Raw genomic sequence first — 18,104 nt, 5'->3', positions numbered from 1 at the left:
GCAGCGAGCATAAAATACTAGCAGAACTGAGACCAATGTTTCTATCCTAAATAGTAAGTTATTCAGCCTACCTGTACCACCGACCATGACAGCAGAGCCAAAGGAAAGAACAAACGGGCTCAGGTGCGTTTTATACATCACTCTAATGATGGCAGTGTTTGGGGGGAGGAGTCAGGCCTTGAGCTGCATTCAAGTGCAATACTCACTAACACACATATATTATTTAGAAAGGTATATTCTATACCGTATGCCTAATCAAATGTACAACTACATTGTACAGGCTCAATGAAAATCCATTTGATTTAACAATATATTTCAGCTAGGATCTCTTAGACCCCAAACAGAGGCAATTCATAATATTATTTTCCTGGTTTACATAGCATGCTCTCCGTTTGAAAACAAAAACACTAAGCTGTTATAGGGGGCCTCCGTGACAGACGATTGGGGTTAAATGCATGACAAGCATTTTAGGTTAAACATCTACGTTTATTTTGTTGGTTACTCAACAGAGGGTTCGTCAGGATGGTTAACACGAGACAGCTAAAAAGTATGTTCACACAAGGCGGAGAGTAACAGTGGAGTCCCGGCTGAGAAATCACAGAAAGTGCGTAGCTTAAATCACGGGAAGCTGATTAGGCAAATGTGAACAGGTGGGCAGGTAGGCGTGACTGTCACGTGAGGGCAAAAAGCAGGAAACACTGCGGACAAGTGCTTGGTTTGTAGCACGTTCTGAAATGACAAAACGAATTAGTTTGTGGCAAACAGGAAAAGCGATACCAAGCCATATCAACAGCTGCCAAACAATGTGAGTTGTTTTTGGCCCATATATTCACAACATCATCCAGCTGTATATTGGGGTCGTTCGGTGAGGCTCCAGAGAGATTTGGATTAGTTCCATCTCAGTGATATTTAATTCATTTGATGCTGCGAGGAGAATAACAATATGCGAATGACATCAAACGCCTGCACTGCATGATATAACTCATCAGAAGTAATCTAAGAAGATGTGTTTTTAAATCAAAATGTTATTATTTGGAATACATTTGGTTACAGTCGTTGGACATGAACGATTTTGGGGATCCCTTCGTTTGGATAAAACTCTGCAGGACAACTTTGGGTGGCGCCAGAGCGCTAGGAAAGAGGACATGGAGACAAAAAACACATAACGCACGGGTTAATCTGCCGGGAGAACAGCTTTATGGTTTTGGCTGCCATCTGCATCCCGTTAGATGATGTGTGAATCTTTTCAGCGATGGTTGGATTTGACACCTGTCAGAGTCTGAACACCGAGCCGACCTCTCCCACTTTTTCATTGGAAATCGTTAACATTCATGCGCAGGGTCGCCTGCATTGGTGAAATGAACGTGGACAACTTTGGCTGACCGGCTGCTCGAGAGAAAGTGAGCCACATGCATGAACTGAGAGCAGTGAGATTACTAACGGAGTGTAAATCTCGCCTCGCGCTTTGAAGATTAGAGGGTTGACGACGGAGGACACTAAGAAGTGGATTAGGTGCAGTGTAACCTACTTTCTCATCACTCCCACATCTCGTCCTCTGAATATTCGCACAATGACCTTTGGTGCACTTGGAATACAACTTCTGCGTCCGTGAGGTAAGACATATCGTTTTTGTTTGTGAGTTTTAAAGATAAAATGATGTATCTGAAGTTATGTCTCACAGCTAAATCCACTCTGAGAGCATGACAGCTGGTATTGAATGGCATTCTTTATCGCAGCCTGTTACGCGCATGTTCCCTCGCAACCCTTTTGAGTAATATCATTGAAATCTACATCATTGTGGCAGTCATGGTGTTAGTGGACGGTTTTCCTTTTACTTTGCATGTTGTACGGCTTCATTCAGGCAATGCACGGTATTTCACACGCTTAACACGTCTGCCTACTCAAGCGCTCTGAAGAAACAACGCTCCACACGCGTGAAGGGTAATGTGCCCCAATTCAGAGACGATCAATGCTTCAGGGATTTGGGTTGTATGCGTCCCTGCATGTGTGTTGACAGTGTCGAAGCTGCTTTTTAAATGCCTAGAACTACCTTGATCGAGCATCGACAACATATTTCGGTGTGAGCTTCTTTTCTGTGCGAGTGCCACTATTTTTAAAGAACACATTATTTGGATCGTCGAGGACAGTGCCATGATTTTAAGCTCTCACAACGTTACAGCTGCTCCAGATGGGACAGAACAATATCTATTGAATCAAAAACAATATTGAAACTGCATCAGATTAAGTTCATTACAATTTGCAGTAGAATTATAGATCATATTAGAAATAGACCAGAATTGAGTGGTGAATTGATGGCAAATAAAGCTACTTTTATTGCAAAACTAGTAATGCTTTGTCTTGTGCCTTGAACTTCAGCCCATAGAATAACACTGCAAAATAGCAAGCAACTGTAATTCAGATGTATTGTATAAACACAATATCCATGTGATTCGTTTGGTCTAGTCTAGTGACATGCATTAGGAAACCTCCTGTGCAGCAATCACTTCAATGCAGTTTGATTTAAACAACTACCACATTAATCAGGTTTACATTTTCCCAGGGGACTACAGCCAACTCTGATTGCAGACGTGGACACAAATCTTAATTTGCCTGTATTTCTTTGATTTTAGCTTCGTGCAGACTAATGGGTATTCCTCTAGCAGGATCTAATCAATGAGATGGAATATATTAATACTATAGTATGTGCATAGTGCTGCTTACAGTGAGCGTGGCTGAAAAAACAAAAACAAAGACTCTTCCCTCTCCTATCTTCTAGATGTTATGTTATTCTATGTGCACTACAGTTCCCACAAGCTACAGGTTTGGGTAGTGCCCTAGAAGTGTTTAGGGAATACTTTAAAAGCATTGCTACAGGATGTCTTCATCAGTCTACGCTTGGGCCAGTTTTTTTCCCAGTGACTCACATTTGGGAAATGAGGGATGAAGAGTAGCGTGGCTCAGGCCAGCCAGACTCCATTGATATTCTGCCTGAGTCGTGCTCCATAGGCAGCCCATTGTCATGGCCCGCTCAGTGGGATAGCATCGGATGATTGAGGGGTATGGAAAAGGGTTGAACGGCAGCTAGGAAAGAAACTAAAGGTTCATTTGCTGAAGGTTAAAGATATGCTCTCACAGTAAACGCTGACAGTGGCATACAGAAACTGCACAAATGTAATGTCTAGTATGGTATTTAAATGGTTAGTTTATATTCCATGACACCGTAGAACAAGCTCAAACTAATGTGATCGGTTTGTTTTTGTTTACTTTTACTTTCCAATTACATTTTTAAGTAAGATGCATATTTAACAACATTACACCTGACTTGTTCAGTACCCTGGAAGCGCTTTTCATTTTCTCTAATCGTACCATAGATGGCATGAAAATAAAAAAAGGATTTCTAACCAATGCAGGTGCATCCCAAGTTTCAAAGGGTGCAGCTTCTCTTCCGTCAGGTGCAACAGTGCCACACTGTGTGGCCACTCAGCCCGAGAAGATTCATGGCCAGCCAAGCAGAAAGATTTATCTGTCGTGAGTGCGTGAAATTGCAATGCTCTGCAGTCTTCTGTCCGGGGCCGGTGAGAGAGACAGATCCTCTATTGCTTTGGGAAATAAAGAGAGGAATCACACAAACAAGAGGAGCAGGAACTAAAGAATGACTTTGCTCAGGTAAAAGTGACCAAGGGCCCTATGGTGCGTTCACACCGGAGTACTTTTCCCCATAGGTGGCGCGTGAGGCTCAGGTTTGGGAAGGCTAAATAACTTTTTTTTTATCTGACGCTGCCCGCCTCCGGCGTCTATAGAAAAGAGATCAACTCAGTGAAAGCACCGCCTGCTGACCAATCAGAGCTTAGTGTGCGGAGTTTAAATCTATCAAGTCATATTACAGGATAAAGGAAATACAGTTTAAACTGCCGTATGCAGAGAAGACGCAGACGTGTCACACTTATCATTCATATCACACTGATATCACATCATCAATCAGATCATCAATCATATAATATCACAATATTTTCTTATCTGAGTCAGCTTCTCGAGCCGTATCTGGCCGTGCAACACTTATACTTTGTCACATATACTGTATGCAGACGTATTATTTTAAGCAACACATTAAGTTGACGAAACACTCAACTCAAATGTAATTAAAGTCAGATCCCCTCGTGTCTTAGATGGGGCAGTATCATAACACTGTTTTCAAACACTCGGTAGTTTATTTTTTAACGAGTTGTTCTGTATTCTCCTTGCAGGTGCAACTCTGTGGCTCGTATCCTGGATTATATGTTTAAGTCATGGATGTTTAAAGTTCATATTTGTCTAATATTAGTTTACTTTTCATTAATGAAGTATGACGCTGCGCTGTCAGTAGGCTACACTTGTCCCCGTTTGTGATTGGTCAAATGTAGCTAACCCCGCCCCTTTCACGTGAACGCGTTCTCAGCTGGAGAGAGAAACCCTGGCTTGCTTTACCGAGTTGATAACCAGCTTTGTGGACCGCTTAGCGAAATCTCGTTTGTTAGGGTTAGTAAAGATAACTCAAACTACATATCCAGGGTCTGTTGAACTGGCTTCGTACAGGGCACAGGTGGCTGCATAGCAGCGCTAATGTCAAAGACACACACATTATATTTTTATTTTACCAGGATTCAGTTATACAAATATTTGGGAAGGCTTAGCCTTCCCTAGCCTACTGCATCTGCCGCCCCTGCTTTTCCCACAATAGTTCATCAGAACTCAGATAGGCTATATTTGCGTTCACACCAAAAAGCCCCCTGAACTAAATTAGTTCATCAGAACCATTTTTACCCCCTTTTCAGTCCCTGCTAGAGAGCAGGGACTTTCGTGGGAGAAAAAGGTTCCTATGTCTGATTGGCTGGGCGGAATGCAAACCACGCCCCGTAAAACTCCCAAAAAGGTTTTTGAAGCTGCCATTTTATTTTCCTCGCATTAGCATTAGCATTAGCCCAGCTCAGAAACGCAGAGAAACTAACTTATGGCAACACAAAATCTGCTTTAGTTCATCAGAACTAAAATAGTTCTCATGAACTGAGTTCTCATGAACTATTGTGGGAAAAGAACTTGGTGTGAACGCCCCTCTAGTCTCTAGAGCAGGGGTGTCAAACTCAATTTAATCGCGGGCCACATCAGCATTAGGCCGGTTGTAACTTTAAGACTATATAAAAATACATATATATAAAATAATGTAATATATATCATTATTGCCTCTGCATTGGATTATTATCAGATATGGTAATAACATAATTAACTACGTCTGAAAGCAGAAGTCTGGGGCAAATAATTGCAAGTCTCTTCAGTGAGAATGTCACAAAATGATTTAAAAAGAACAGCCAGATTCTGGAGAAAAAGTCAAAATCAAAAAGAGAAGTGACATTTAAAAAGAAAAGTAACATTTAAAAAAAAGAGTACAATTCTGAGAAAAGGGCACATTCTAAGAAGAAAGGCATATTTAGAAGAAAAAAAGTCAAATTCTGAGAAAAAACATGTAGTTTATAGGCAACGTGCTTCTGTAAATCATCATGTAACCGTATAATAAACATATAATATTCTTTGCAAGCTCTTGTGGGGCCACAGAAAATTAAGTCACGGGCCGGATTTGGCCCCCGGGCCTTAAGTTTGACACCCCTGCTCTAGAGAGAAAATATACTAGCAGAAAATAGTTACCATGATGACAAATAATTTCCTATGAGTCAAACACAAGAGCAACATTTAATGGATGCCATGGAAATGTAAACACTTAAAGGTGGGGTAGGTAAGTTTGAGAAACCGGCTCGAGATACACTTTTTGTTATATTCCATGGAATGCTCTTAACATCCCGATAGCAATGAATATCTTAAGTGCTTTGACAAAAAAATCCATAAAAAAAATTCATCTGTAAACAGCACGACCAATCATTTTAGCCGGCCCGGCTAAAATAAGTGGATAGCCTACCTGCCTGTCAGCCTTCCATCTGTGCACAAACTTATCTCGTGCCCTCATTGGTCATGTGCGCGTTCCTGTGTGTTGGAGGAGGGGCTCTGTAAGGAAAAGTTTACAAGCGGCATAAGTTGCACTGCACTCTCAGCTCAGTCAGCACTGAGTATTTTCTTCACTTTTTAGGTATTATGGCTTCCTCAAATGCTACCACTTCCAGTAAAAGTCACTGTTTATTATAAAAAGTATATCATGGTTGCATAACTATTGCCTCATGATGTAATCAGAATCAGTCAATAATATTTTGCAACATTTTCTGATCCTGTAAAGTACCATTCTCTAGGTTTAAATGTATATCTCTAAATCAGGCACATTGACATGTTTATATACGTTTGGCTCATGTTTTAAACTCAGTGGGCAAGAATAATAATGTTTTATCTTTACCATTTTACCAATATAGACTACTTAATTCATTATAGTCATTACATTATAGATGCATGCAATTAAAATGACAATAAAACTGTCAAAACAGCCAGTAAAAATTAATAAGACTTTTTTTTTGGAAAGACCCATGGGCTGCAATGACCTACAACATTTCATCAGCTTGGTTTTGAGGTGTTGTACAGTACATTTATAGCCAAAAGCTTGTAGCTGCATTAGGTCTTAGCAGGGCTTGACTAACTGTCATGGCTGGCAGCTTTAGCAGATGTGTGTCGAAGTCCCCACTGAAGCATGAAGTGAGAAGATGATTTCATATAAGTTATCTCAGTGTAGCAGCACCAATAGCTTCACAATTAATGGAAAGGAAATTTGATTTGAATATGAAAAACCATGCATATGTGTGCATTGCAGATACTGTATTTGCTGTGCTCTCTTGTTCTTACCTGCTGCCTTATCTTTTCTTTGTTCTTGTCACTTTCAGACACATCGACTACTTTTTGTCTATGCAACCTTTTTTTCCTTCTACTTCAGATTTATAGGATTATTTTATTACAGATATGTTAGATGGATACTATTGTTTTAGATGTATTTAGTCAAATAATCTTCAGTCTAACCATACAGCATCATGAAGGGACATTTGTTCCTGAGTATGTTACTACAGTAACTTTTAAATGTGAGTGTTTTTTTGGGAATGCTAGGTTTTTGATTGGCGTCGCATTGGAAAATAGTTGTGCTGATTAGCTGCGTGTTTCCTCTTCAAATAAATTACCCATTTAACAAATCAGTGTCAAGCTATGATACCAACGTTCCCATTACACCAGTTGCAAAGGCTAAAATTGAGCAGTTATCAAGCTGTTGATATTTAATTGTTTCGCCCCTTTAAATCAATACTTATGGAGGCTTTCTTGACCTTCAGGTAAAGTCTATCTATTGAGTGGGATAAAACCAACACATCAATAGGTTAACGTAAATGCATCTACCTTTAGCAGCTGCCCTTGGAAAAAATATATAATGTATTCGTTTTTAAAGAGCAGACTATTTTTATCTTACATTTGTAAGGCAGTTTGCAATTGTCCGTGTGTGTGCTGATACAAATTCTAATAGCATGAATTAATATTTGCCCCAACGACAAATCAATACTGCTGTATGAAAAGCAAATAGAGAGGGACGATGTGTATAATATGGGCCGATAACATTGTGGCCATGTTTTAATTTCACACTTGAGCAAGAATATTTATCTTTGGCTGGTGTGTCATGATGGTATATGTCCTTTATCTTTACCGATGATTGCATGTGTCCTCTATGAATTTGCTAATATATGCTTTTCATGATGATTGGATTATTAACACATTTAAAATATATTAAATAGACAATTTAACTAGATTGAAAATATTAACAGCGATCCCTGGGTGGGTTTGGAGAATCCGTTTGGTGCTGTAACAAACTCAGAGTCCCTCTTCAATATCCCATAGTATTGCTTGTGATAGAAAGGTTTAGAACATGTCAATCTTGCTAGGATGGTTCAAGGCAATTTTTTTGTTGTTGGAAATGTGACTGTGCAGCACAAAGCTATTTTCAGTTCACACAATATAGAGATATTTTAAAACTTGGATGTATTCTTTCTTTGTTTTAGTCACTTGGGGATGGTGCAATGAGGTGTAAACTGAAATTGACATACTGTGCATTTACTTTGATGTGTTTTTTACGCATCCAACATCTAATTTGATTATATATTTTTTATTTTGCAGCTTAAAATCTAAATGTTGATGTGTACTCACCCCTCCAGATGCAATATGCAACGGAAAATATACACAGCACACTACTACATCTCCCCTGGTGCTCTTGTTTTGAACTGGTTTACAACTTCAGACACGTTCAAGGATACACTTATTGAATTCTCCTGCTGACATTCCCAGTCCGCCTAGCCAACAGAAACGCCATGACTTTAAATAAAGATGGAGCTAAAATAACCACATTTTTACTTTCAGAATTTCCAACAATTCAAAACATCTAGGTTGGCAATAACACACAAATGAAAAATATGCAAAAATGACCCAAGGCAACCTGCTAAGGACTGTAAAGTGTTTGAGTCTCAGAGGAATGAATACTGAAGAACTCACCCTCCCCCACATTACCAATAAAACATATTTTCAAATTCTCATGCTTTCTCTCACTGTTTCTCTATCTCTCTTCAACATACACTTGAACACATAGACACACATACAGTACAGAGCTCTCCTTGAATATCAATTTCAAGCCTAAAAATAGTAAGATGCACAGAATGCCAAGGAGCTCTGAAGCAATTACAGGTTGAGGGAGCTCGATATGAGATTCCAGGTTGACATTTCACTGATTATACTGTAAAACATACACTGAACAAAAATATAAATGCAACACTTTTGTTTTTGCTCCCATTTTTCATGAGATGAACTCAAAGATCTAAAACATTTTCTATATACACAAAATAACCATTTATCTCAAATATTGTTCACAAATCTGAAAAAATCTGTGATAGTGAGCACTTCTCCTTTGCTGAGATAATCCATCCCACCTCACAGGTATATCAAGATGCTGATTAGACGGCATGATTATTGCACAGGTGTGCCTTAGGCTGGCCACAATAAAAGGCCACTCTAAAACGTGCAGTTTTGCTTTATTGGGGGGGGTCTGGGGGGGTCCGAAAACCAGTCAGTATCTGGTGTGACCACCATTTGCCTCACGCAGTGCAACACATCTCCTTCGCATAGAGTTGATCAGGTTGTTGATTGTGGCCTGTGGAATGTTGGTCCACTCCTCTTCAAAGGCTGTGCGAAGTTGCTGGATATTGGCAGGAACTGGAACACGCTGTCGTATACGCCGATCCAGAGCATCCCAAACATGCTCAATGGGTGACATGTCCGGTGAGTATGCTGGCCATGCAAGAACTGGGATGTTTTCAGCCTCCAGGAATTGTGTACAGATCCTTGCAACATGGGGCCGTGCATTATCATGCTGCAACATGAGGTGATGGTCGTGGATGAATGGCACAACAATGGGCCTCAGGATCTCATCACGGTATCTCTGTGTATTCACAATGCCATCAATAAAATGCACCTGTGTTCGTCGTCCATAACATACGCCTGCCCATACTATAACCCCACCACCACCATGGGCCACTCGATTCACATCATTGACATCAGAAAACCGCTCACCCACACAACGCCACACACGCTGTCTGCCATCTGCCCTGAACAGTGAATACCGGGATTCATCTGTGAAGAGAACACCTCTCCAACGTGCCAGACGCCATCGAATGTGAGCATTTGCCCACTCAAGTCGGTTACGACAACGAACCGGAGTCAGGTCGAGACCCCGATGAGGACGACGAGCATGCAGATGAGCTTCCCTGAGACGGTTTCTGACAGTTTGTGCAGAAATTCTTTGGTTATGCAAACCGATTGTTGCAGCAGCTGTCCGAGTGGCTGGTCTCAGACGATCTTGGAGGTGAACATGCTGGATGTGGAGGTCCTGGGCTGGTGTGGTTACACGTGGTCTGCGGTTGTGAGGGCGTTTGGATGTACTGCCAAATTCTCTGAAACGCCTTTGGAGATGGCTTATGGTAGAGAAATGAACATTCAATTCACGGGCAACAGCTCTGGTGGACATTCCTGCTGTCAGCATGCCAATTGCACGCTCCCTCAAAACTTGCGACATCTGTGGCATTGTGCTGTGTGATAAAACTGAACATTTTTAGAGTGGCCTTTTATTGTGGCTAGCCTAAGGCACACCTGTGCAATAATCATGCTGTCTTGCCACACCTATGAGGTGGGATGGATTATCTCGGCAAAGGAGAAGTGCTCACTATCACAGATTTTTTCAGATTTGTGAACAATATTTGAGAGAAATGGTTATTTTGTGTATATATAGAAAATGTTTTAGATCTTTGAGTTCATCTCATGAAAAATGGGAGCAAAAACAAAAGTGTTGCATTTATATTTTTGTTCAGTGTAGATGCTGAACACCACGATGTATAATGTTTGCGAATAAAATTATCCTATACTTATAGAAGTTAACAAAGAAGCTAAGGTGCATGTTTTGGCGTGGTGATGGCTTTTATTTTTAAAATGTATGTCGGAAACAAAACATACAACAATAATATATATCTATTTTTTGTATTTACTTATAATAATAATAATAATTATAACAAAGTACAAAAAACAGTCTTGTCATGTTCAACAGGGGCAATAAGAAGCTAAAAAAACGTTGCTGGTCCTACCCCCTCTAGTGTACATTTTCCTTATAAATAAGATATTAGGTCATCGTCATTTGTCTTGTTTTTTTTTTCTCAAAACAAGTTGTAGGTCTTCCGTCCACACGGAATCGGCTCAAGAAACGTGTCCGTCCACACAAAAACGCTGAAACGCTGTAGTACATATGCCGGGCCTGTAAGTGGCGCTGTACTTCCGCCACAAAATTCACCAAAAGCAGTGAATAAGACCCCCCGAGCATGGGGGCTGATGGTTGCGGTAGAGGAGCTGTAGATTTTGCAGTAACATCTGCATCATGGTCAGTAGCGTCTGGAGCACGAACGCAACCCTGTGATTCGCCATTGTTGTTGTTGTTTGGCGAAAAGCATCAGCAATGACGCGGGAGTGAGCAGCAGAGGTGGGAGAGGCGGGGCTATGGCGTCATCGTTTCAGGGAATGATCGTATTCACGGAGCCGCAAGCGTTTCGTCCTCAGACCTACCCACTTTGGGAGCCGTTATCAAAGTGTTTCGGGCTCCGAATCCGCGTTTCAGTTTCGGCCTCGTGTGGACGAACCGTCTATACCAGGGGTAGGGCACCTCCGGCCTCCCTGGGCAGTATACGGACCGCGAGACCATTTGGTATGGCCCTCGAGGTAATTTATAAACACACGCAAAAAAAAAAAGAAGTAAGAAATCTAGACCGCAAAATAATTAAACAAGCGAGTGCCTGTTTTTCCTGACCAAGGTCAGGGTCCTTGAACACAAAACAAGCCTAACGTGTCGTCACGTGGTATATGTCTCGTCTGACAGGGGTGTAGTACTGACGGAAAGCACCAGAACGCCGCTCCGGCACTTCTGAAATTGCAGTACCCATAAGGCGCCGTACTACACATGCCGCAGTTTTTGCGTGGCTGTGTCTTTAGTTGAAAGCCCAGTGGCATCTATTCATCTGTCATACTGATCATACAGTCAATAACTTTGTTTGCATCTGGTTAGCTAGCTATGCTAACGAATATAAGAAGCTTTTTCTCTAACCAGTGAGGTAAAGGCACATCTTTATATGATCATTATAGTTATAAAAGTTGTTATTAATAAACAAGAATACAGTTTAAAAGGAGAGTGATTTATAAAATATCCATAAAGAAAAATAAAATCTGTTTCATATGGATGTTGAGAGATGTATCCTAATGTTGCTCTCAAAGTGCACCAGATTGATGCTTTTAACTTCAACATTTAAAAAAAAATCTTCCTGGGGGAGCATGCCCCCAGAACAGGGGCGGCGGGTACTGTAGGCTAGGGAAGGCTAAGCCTTCCCAAATATTTTTGTCACTGCATCCTGGTAAAATAAAAATATAATGTATAATGTTTGTGTCTTTGACATTAGCGCCCTGTACTACGAAGCCAGTTCAACGTAGTACTCCTCAATGCAGTGTGCAATGTATGGAGGCAGATTTGGGTCAATATTCTAGCGCGCAAAACAAGCAACTCACGAGCGGAAAATGTGCTTTTACACGCGCATAAAATGACCCTCGCGCGCAGATTAAACCCCCGCGAGCGGCTATGACAGCCCTCTTGCTCACTCGCGGGAGTGTCAGCCTCACTCGCTCGCGGAGTCTATCTGCGCTCGCGTGAAAAGTTTCTGACACTTTAGGGCGGAGCCACTGGACTTTGATTGACAGCTGCCAGGAAACCTGGAGGTTTGATAAAGGCCTGAACTACCAAGAGCCGAGGAGTGACAGCAGGAAGATCAGTTGGACGAGATTGAATGGTAAAGTTGTCCATAAAAAAACATTATATTCGTAAAGTGTACAGCTAATATATAGTATCATTTTATATAAAACAATATATTTTTGAGTGGGCTGTATCTGTCAAACTGCTAGCTACTCTCTGCTGTACGCACTTCCTAAATGAACTATAGTATAAGAGTTGTATAGTGTCCTATAGTAAGTTTGTAGTGTTCTTTAGTATTTTTCACCAGCTATCGTATTACTATAGTTTTTTCTGTTGTGCCATTTTATTAGCTATAGTAGCCTTATAATATTTCAATAGTAATACTATGTATCTAGATCTTTGTAGTATTCCTATATTATTTTAAATAGTATAATATATAGTGTTTCTGTAGTTGTTTTTTGAACACACTATAGAACACTCCTAGTAATAGCATGATATTGTCATAATGAATGCATATTATTACTATAGTGTTTGTAAAAGTATTACTATAGTGTTTTTTTTGGTGTTTCCGTATTAAGACTATATTATTTTAAATAGTACTACTATAGTATAATATATAGTGTTTCTGTAGTTGTTTTTTGAACACACTATACGCAGTGGTTCTCAAATGGGGGTACGCGGACCCCTAGGGGTACGTTGGAGTACCGCAGGCGGTACGTGAGATTTATATTATGTTAATGAAAGAAAACAACATAAGTAATGCATTTAAACAAACTGCTAATAGTAGATGAACTACTTTATTCAAAGGTTTACAGTAATTCTGGATAATAAAATGGGAAAAATAAACGGGGTGCTCTCTTTTCCTCTCCCTCTCCTGACAGCCCGTCAGTCTCGTGCAGCTCGCTGAACCTGTAATAAGTGAACCGACAGTAAAGAATACATATATTTATAACTAGTTTAGCTTGTTTCAGAGTATATGAACTAGCTAAGTGTGTTAGGTCTAATTCTTAGTGTATTTTGCTCCTCTCAACAGTCCGTCACAGCGGCGGAGCTGTGATCATGCAGAGCTGCGTGTTCTCTGTCAGCAGCAGCTGATCTGATCTCTGATCTCTCTCTCTCGCGTCCGGTACTTCACTCGCGTTTATGTCCAAATCTATCAGATCTAGCTAGTTCTAGTTAATTATATGACTGCCTGCTTATCAAAGGACACCTAAACAATAAGCGTTGCTTGGCAACGGCGTGTGGCCGCAAAGTATAGCGCAGCATTATGCATATGTTTATATGAGGGGTCAAAATCCCATGCTCATAAAATGCTCATATATATTTTTCTCTTCATTCCCCACGCCCCAAAATAAATACATATACCAATTTTAGGAAAAGTAACAAAGTTTGAGCAGTGTGGGTTTTATATTAACAGAGTTACACATATTTGAAAACGCTAAGTGTAATAACTGCAGGTTGCCTCCCTGTCACAATGACAAAGCTCCTCAGTGAAGCACAAGCCCATGTTTCTCACTATATTGTAAGTACAATTTATTAAAAAGATCAGTTCAATGCAAATAATGTCGTCTTAGAGTTATTGCATGATGTTAAAATTGGTTTGCCATGAATTTAGTGATGGATTGTAAACATTTTAAAGTGTTTCTCAGTTACAAGGTTGTTGTTTTAATGAATCAGACACTGATGGTGCAGCACCTCTTTATATAGGCATTTTTCCTTAACAAATTGTTTTTGCGCTGATCAGGGGGTAAATGGCTGAATTTTCAAAGGGGGTACATTATTGAAAAAGGTTTGAGAACCACTGCACTATAGAACACTCCTAGTAATAGTATGATATTGTCATAATGAATGCATATTATTATTATAGTGTTTGTAAAAGTATTACACTCCTAGAATTAATGTGTCATTTTTTTTGTATCAAATTAATTTATATTAGGGCCGGGACTCGATTAAAAAAATTAATCTAATTAGTTAGAGGCTTTGTAATTAATTAATCGAAATTAATCGCATTTTTAATCACATATAAATATTTGACCTGAGAACAGTGAGAAGCAATTTTTTTCACATGGATTTTAGCATACCATTAGGCGCATTCACACCGCAGTACTTTTCCCACAAAGGTTCGTGAGAACTTAGTTCATGAGAACTCTTTGAACCTGGGGGTGGATTAGGCAAATTAAGCCACTGACGTCACTTCTTCTTCTTCTTCTGCTTTGGGTTTACTGGCAGGCCGCAAACCACTTCACGGCGTATACTGCCGCCCAAAGTCCTCGGAGTTGGGGACTGGCTTCAGTAGAAGCTGCTGGGAGTCCCAGCAGCTTCTGAAGCCTTCCGAGTAAATTCCGAGTAAATCGCCAGAACGCCGACACCTCCTCATCTCCACCGCTCCCATGTTTTATTTTGTGTTGCCATAAGTTAATCTCTCTGCGTTTCTGCGCTGGGCTAATGCTAATAATGCTAATGCGAGAATAATAAAATGGCGACTTCACAAAACTTTTTGGGAGTTTTACGGGGCGTGGTTTGCAATCCGCCCAGCCAATCAGAAATATAGCTCTTTTCTCACAAGAGAGCCGCTCGAAAGTCCCTGCTCTCTAGCAGCTCTCTGCTCTCTAGCAGGGACTTTTGTGGGGGTAAAAAGGTTCTCATGAACTAATTTTAGTACCAGCTCTTTTTGGTGTGAACGCGATAAAAGAGGCTAACGTCCACGCTAGCTTCCACGCTGGCTGCTATATGTTTTGCATTGAGGTGATACTTGAGGCTTGATGTGCTGCGGTGATATGCGAATTCCTTTTTGCATAATTTGCACACAACCATGCTCTTATCGACGCTTCCATCCGTCCGTTTTTTAAAACACCATTTCCCACTGTTGTTCACTGTGGTTTGTTGTTGTCTGAAGTCATGAACGTTAGTTGGTGCTCCAGTATAATCGGTACGCCTGAAACTCATCCAGTGAGAAACGTTCCGCGGTGCAAAAATAAGTGCGATTAAAATGCGTTAATTTTTTTAACGCGTTAATTTTTGTGTAATTAATTAATCTTAATTAACGCGTTAAAGTCCCGGCCCTAATTTATATATATATATATATATATTAGCTGTACACTTTACGAATATAATGTTTTTTATGGACAACTTTACCATTCAATCTCGTCCAACTGATCTTCCTGCTGTCACTCCTCGGCTCTTGGTAGTTCAGGCATTTATCAAACCTGGCAACTCCGGGCTTCCTGGCAGCTGTCAATCAAAGTCCAGTGGCTCCGCCCCAAATTGTCAGAAACTTTTCGCGCGCGCAGACAGACTCCGCTCGCTCGCGAGCAAGAGGGCTGTCTCTCTCGCGAGCGGCTATGCGCTCGCTCGCGGGGGTTTAATCTGCGTGTGAGGGTAATTTCATGCACGTGTAAAAGCACATTTTCCGCTCGTGAGTAGCTTGTTTTGCGCGCTAGGATATTGACCCAAATCTGACTCCATACAATGCCTCTATGAGCTCAACGTGGCCGGGAGCTCAACCTTTCAGGCACGTGACGTCCCGACTCCCGTGTTGTGTAATTACCATAGACTGTATGGTACTTACCCAGTCACAAAAGTAACATATTATATCCATCCATCTTCTCCCGCTTCTCCGTGGTCGGGTCGCGGGGGTAGCAGTTCCAGCAGAGAGCCCCAAACTTTCCTTTCCCTGGCCACATCAACCAGCTCTGACTGGGGGATCCCAAGGCGCTCCCAGGCCAGCGAAGAGATATAATCCCTCCACCTGGTCCTAGGTCTACCCAGGGTCGGCGTCATGGGGGGTCATTCGCGGGCCATGCCCCCCCAAATGAGTCACTGTGCCCCCCAACGCAGGGTGGGCAAGCCTTGCCACTTTGCCGTTTAAAAAAAAAAATTGTAATCATATAAGTGAAAATGTTTCCACTAAAGGTTTTTTGTGTGAAATACATCAGAAATAAATACAAATATAAAACACAGCCTGAGGTGTGCTCACTGCTGCTCTCTGATTGGTGTGTTGCTTGACCAATGACCCCCGACTTTTATTTTGTTATCATTCCGTGGCTGTGTGTTTAGATGAAAGCCCAGTAGCAATCTGTTCATCTGTTACACTGATTATACAGTAAAGCCATCGAAAATAATATGATATACAGTACAGTACAAGTAGCCTACTTCTGGGTCTCTGTGTTTCATTCAAGCTCGGCTCTGTGTGTGTGTGGCACGAGCGCATTTTGTGAGTGCGCGAGTGGGAAAACGCGGAATGTTGTTGTGGTTAACTAGCTATGCTAACGGATATAAAGAGCTGTTTCTACACCAAGGCGGAGGAGAGTCCTCTCCTGTCAGACTGAGAGGATCGTATCACCTCAGCTCAGTGAGGTAAGGACTCTCTCAGTGTTTAGATAGTTAACTTTAGTGTAAGTTATCTCAGTGGGTCTCAAACGGTTTGGTCACCATTTATGCAAACACGTATTTGCGAGGAACACCTTTTATATGATCATTATAGTTATTAAAGAATAAGAGAATAAATGAAAAACGGGTATGAAATACTATAGGACAGTAACACAAGAATACAGTTTAAAAGGGGAGTGATTAGTAACATATCCATGAAGAAAAAGTAAATCTGTGTACAGTTCTGTTTCATATGGATACTGAGAGATGTAGGCTATCCATAGATCTCTTCATTTTGCTCTCAAAGTGCACCAGATTGATGCTTTTAACTTCAATATTTTAAAAATAATCTTCCCGGGGGAGCATGCCCCCAGACCCTCCTAGAGGAGGTTAGGTCCACCCCCACCTAAAACATGTTCACATGGATAGGATACTAAATACATTTGCACACTTTTTATATGGTGGCCTATGTCCATATGTTTCTGTTTTGGTGGTCGTGCCACAACCGTGCATGTATGCAGAAGTCATAGGTGCGCTATACAATAGCACTACACCCTGCAATGGGTGTGAAAGACAATGGACTTTACAGCATGTTTTTTGAAATTGAAGTTGCGTTGGTGTTTGTGTGTTGGTTGTTGACGGCAGTGTGTGCCCCCCCATGGTAAATGATTGCCCCCCCCATTCGATTTGTTCTAGAGCCGACCCTGGGTCTACCCCTTGGTCTCTTCCCAGCTGGACGTGCCTGGAACACCTCCCTAGGGAGGCGCCCAGGTGGCATCCTAACTAGTGCTCGAACCACCTCAACTGGCTCCTTTCGACGCAAAGGAGGAGCGGCTCAACTCCGAGTCCCTCCCGGATGACCGAACTTCTCACTTTATCCCTAAGGGAGACACCACCCACCCTGCGGAGAAAACCCATCTTGGCCGCTTGTATCCGCGATCTCGTTCTTTCGGTCATGACATATAATTCTGATGTCTGTGGGTATTTAAACATTCCCTGATAAACGTTATTTCAGCGCCAATAAATGAGTGTTAATCCCAGTGTGTTTAGTGTACAACATCACATGTAATTTCACCTTCAATTCACGGTTTTCAAAAAGTTAGCCACATGCTAATGCTTTCCGGAAATGAAGAATTTTCAGAATAAAAGTGTTAAGTTAATAGTTAGTGCGAACTTCAATTTTTTCAGAATAAAACTGCTTTAAATTAAAACCCTCTATTTAATTTAAATTACTTCATATCAACATTGATTTTAATTTCTTACAGTAGGAGAGGTTTTGGGGTTTGGGAGGGAGGAAGGAAGATTAGGATTAGGTAAAAAGGTAGGTAGTGGTTAGGATGGGGGGAAGGGAAGGGTTAGATTGAAGGGAGGGAAGAGAACTGCTACCCGGGAAACAGGATGCAACGCGTCATCTGTGAAGCTCCGCCCACGTTAATCTCCCGCCCACATTGAGCTCATTGAGGCATTGCGC

General features: G+C 41.2%; 1 protein-coding gene across 1 annotated transcript in view; it reads left to right on the top strand.

The window, feature by feature from the left end:
- Positions 1–770: 770 nt before the first annotated feature.
- LOC117560761 (protocadherin-15-like) overlaps positions 771–18,104 on the top strand; it is a 281,857-nt gene continuing 264,523 nt past the window's right edge. Inside the window, 1 exon segment of the mRNA XM_034237763.1 lies at positions 771–1,613. The gene's annotated coding sequence lies outside the window, so the exon portion shown is untranslated.

The sequence above is a fragment of the Gymnodraco acuticeps genome, unplaced genomic scaffold (assembly GCF_902827175.1).
Source record: "Gymnodraco acuticeps unplaced genomic scaffold, fGymAcu1.1, whole genome shotgun sequence".
NCBI classification, from domain to species: Eukaryota; Metazoa; Chordata; class Actinopteri; order Perciformes; family Bathydraconidae; genus Gymnodraco; species Gymnodraco acuticeps.
The sequence above is the reverse complement of the archived record's forward strand: the minus strand, read 5'-3'. Positions and strand labels throughout refer to the sequence as shown.